Source organism: Pinus tabuliformis, chromosome 3_1, assembly GCF_031772625.1.
Source record: "Pinus tabuliformis cultivar Carrire ecotype Pingquan chromosome 3_1, CPIR1, whole genome shotgun sequence".
In the NCBI taxonomy this organism is placed as follows: Eukaryota; Viridiplantae; Streptophyta; class Pinopsida; order Pinales; family Pinaceae; genus Pinus; species Pinus tabuliformis.
The window spans coordinates 832,504,700-832,508,865 of NC_142301.1; the positions used below are offsets into that span (position 1 = coordinate 832,504,700).

Genomic DNA, 4,166 nt, shown 5'->3' on the forward strand with positions numbered 1-4,166 from the left:
TTGCTTCATGTCTACCTCAATCTAAGCAAAGAATGAATCATCCAATTAAGACGAAATGGGCATAGATACATCCATTGGATCCAATGGTTGGAACCTTAACATTCTTGAAACAAACTATGACTAATAGAGTTGTGGAGGGCTCTGTTATAACTATGTTGAATGTATGGAAGGTTCTCATTCCATGTATATGGGTGCTTGGAGTTGTACATGTGAAATATATGCACAATCATTCTGTTGACCACCTTTATTTATCCATCTGATTAGGGATGAAAGGTAGGTGATTTGGTCAATGTAACACCCTTATCCCACATCTACACAAGTAACCGGCCAACTAGGGTAAATATGTGACGAGAGGCCACTATAATGGGATTCAACATCCTAGGTGACCTTAAGGAAGTGGATTTACGGGAACATACCACATAGACCTTCCACATCAGCAACAGAACTCCCAAGGAGCCATCCCAACCACTTAGGTAACCAGCCCCTAAGACCAACTAAAGTTTTAGACCATCAAACCCTTGAACACTCCCTTGATATGGACATGCATGCGTCTAGGAGCTCCAGAATCTCCCACAACATGGGTATGCATGCATCTAGGGACTTTTCTCCTCAAACCTATGCCTGTGACTGTGGAATTTGTGCCACTTTTTAGGCCCAGAGCCCAAGTCACTGCCTAGAACTCAATGACACTTTCAGAACTAAAAGATAACAACAGAATAAGGATACAAATGCAAATACTTGAACACAGACTTGACTGGATCCCCACTAGGCATGACTGGATCCCCACGGATTTGATAATAGGGGCCTTATACATATTTTAGAATCAATAAGAAGCATTGTTCCCTTATATAATTAGTTGTGTTATCATCTATTAGGCCATAAATACATTTTTCATTCATTTACAAATCAAAACATGAGGAGATCCATACAACATCATTTTCATTATACATGATTATAACCAACATAGTAACAATATAAATACCAAGGAAACAACATCCATATATTGCACATATAAAGTAGTAACTTACACATAAGATGTCAATGAAATAACCTCTTATTAATGAATGCAAAAGCCAACCCGGGATGGGACTACCATGTTCCACCTGACCATAGATTGGCTGAACCAAATCTATCTTTAGCCAATCACCCTCGTTCCATATTCCAATCATGAATGTGGGACTCAAACCAAAATAACCAACAAGGGCATCTCGAGGCTAAACCACCTCACCGTCATCAATAGAAACTGAGCTTTACTGCAATCCACATCAGATTACTAGGCCAACACAATAAACATGTAATAATAGGATTTACCATGATCTTCACCAGATCACTAGGCCAAAGCAAGCATGGATGCCACCGTATTTCTCCTCCCACATAGTGAGGAATTTTCCCATCTCCTAGTCTCTTAGGCTTTACCATAGTCCACAATTTGATCCAGGGATCACTAAGCCTTGAACCAAGACTCCACCCTCTAGGCATTACCGTATATCCCACCATTCACTAGTAAGGATTCATAGGCCTAATCAAGGGCAACCACCTCTAGGACTTACCATATATCCCACCATTAAACGGTCGAGGATTCTTAGGCCCACCAAGGTACACAATACCTAGCTTTACCGCAATCCACAGTCTGGTTAAGGGGTCACTAGGCTAGTGGATTTACCACAATCCACATTTCTAGGGATCACTAGGCCATGTGTTCTTTCTTTCAGAGATCCACCTCACTCAGCTTTGAATCCATCCGAAAATCCAACTCATCTAAAACATGAGAAACCCATCACACTCTGGCTATCTGAAAATGGAAAGGCTGGGCTGAAAACACTATCACACATGGCAAAAGCCATGCGATAACAACAAAGAATCACATGCAACACCATGCATGTCAAATCTAGCAAGGAAAACACACATGCAAATCAATACCTGAAAAGAATCATGTTGTGGCGGCTTGATCCTTCTCTTCCTTGCTTGCTCCTTCCTTCCTCTTGCCTTCTTTTCCTTTCTTGATCTAATGCCAAATTGCTCCAAGAAAAATCAAAGTGTCCAAGAGTGAGGGGGAGAGAGAGAATAATGAGATAGCTCCAAAACTGAACTAACAAAAGGTATCGGCTGACCCTCAGAAGCCTTCTTATTAATTACGCCGTAAGGCGTTCCCTCTGAGAAAGACATCCCTAAAATGTGACGTGTGCAATCTTGAGCCATTGATTATATGTGTTAGATGATTGGAGTGTTTTCTGCCGTTCGTTTAATCTGTTTTTTTCATAGAAAAATGGTTTTTTTCCATGGTAATGGGCCATGAAAGGCCAGGCCTGGCCTGCTGGCGATGAGACTCTTCGCAGACACTGCCTGCTGGCGATGAGACTCTTCGCAGAGACTGCCTGCTGGCGATGAGACTCTTCGCAGAGACTCTTCATGTCTTTCTTCCCTGCATGCATAGCCTTGTGCTGTGATATCAATATTTGTACTCGTTTCGCCCAAGTATTTGTGGCAGCGATTCTGAAATGGAGGTTGAAACGCCATAAGGACCTTTACGAGCTACCCGGTACAGAAAGTGCAATCAGCGGATGCCGAAAGACACTGCACAGTGAAGGATTAAGGTATGTGTATGCGTAACCCCAATATGAATATGCTAGCCATATAAGCACCCTTTTCATTCCTCTCATTATTCAGTTCACCATCTCTATGTCTCTATGATAATTACTGTACCCTGCGCTGGTTTTTCTCTTATTTCCATATTGATGGATTATATTGAACTTGAATTGGTTTTAAGGTTCCTTGACAAGGCAGCAATAGAAACAGATAATGACACCTCTGGACACCTAAATCTTTCAGAGCCAATTGTAATCACTTGCCCATCTGGAAGCTCATAATTATTTTCCAATGCTGTAGAGGTCTTTGCCAGTTCCATGTCCTTTTCATAATCCACTGCAACATATCCCAAATTTTCCTTTATGTCTCGAACAATTTCTTGTTCTGCTGTTGTGGTGAAAGAGTAGCCTTTCTCTGTTAGCATCTTGCATAGTGCATTAGTTATGTCTCTACCTGCAAGGTCTACTCTATTGATTGCATTCGAGAGGGCATTGCCTTCATAGATGGGAACAACATAAGTGACACCATCTCCAGAATCGAGAACAATACCTGAACAGAATTTGGGATTTGAAAATATAAATATATTGTTTAAAATATGTATCCAGTATAACATCTTTTAAGCTCATCAATCTCATACCATTCACCAGAACAAATAAATTTAGTTTAGAAAAAATAAAACTTTTTAAATGATTCAAATGTGAAGATTTCAAAGAAGTTTATTACAGAGGTACTTTAATATTCAAAGGATTAGGAGGAAATAGTATTAGAGGCTGCAAACCTGTAGTTCTTCCACTGGCATAAAGAGAAAGCACAGCTTCAATAGCAATATACATGGCAGGAGTGCTAAAGCTCTCAAACATGATTTCTGTCATCCTCTCTCTGTTTGCCTTTGGATTCAGAGGAGACTCTGTAAGCAAAACTGGCTGATCCTCCGAGGCAACATGAAGCTCGTTGTTGAACATGTGCTGCCAGATTTTCTCCATGTCATCCCAGTTGTCAATGATTCCGTGCTCGAGTGGATATGTCAAGGTCAGAATATCCCTCTTGCACAGTGCTTCGTCACCAACATATGCATCCTTCTGTCCCATGCCAACCATGACACCAGTGTGCCTCGGAAAACCCACCAGACTAGGGAAAACTGCCCTCGGAGATTCATCCCCTGCAAATCCAGCCTTCAAAAACCAAACCATTACCAACTTAGTACCGCCAGAACGGATTTTTCTTGAATACATCATATAGTTATACTGTCTAATTCTTGTAAAATGGACTCAGCACCCTGCACTCTGGATTTTTTTTAAACCGACTGTATAGAATACACAACTTAAATCTAATTTTAACAAACATCTATTAGATTCCATATTAGATTCCACATAAAACTGACCATTAATAGATTCCATATTAGATTCCACATAAAACTGACCATTAATATACTTGAAAAAAAACTAAAACTTGGAAAAGTTAAACTAAGGTATGCATAAGCAAGCCAACGTATAATCCACTCTTACATAAACAATAACCCAATCTTAGCTGAAAACTAGATCAGATAAGATGCATTTTTCAAACAGGCTAAGGTATGCATA

At 40.3% G+C, this 4,166-nt stretch overlaps 1 pseudogene across 1 annotated transcript; it reads right to left on the reverse strand.

The window, feature by feature from the left end:
- Positions 1 to 2,740: 2,740 nt before the first annotated feature.
- LOC149190076 (actin-1 pseudogene) lies at positions 2,741 to 3,863 on the reverse strand (annotated as a pseudogene). Its single transcript, XR_016255619.1, has 2 exons — positions 3,365 to 3,863; positions 2,741 to 3,135 (listed from the first exon to the last, which is right to left on the reverse strand). The product of XR_016255619.1 is annotated as an actin-1 pseudogene (transcript).
- Positions 3,864 to 4,166: the final 303 nt, after the last annotated feature.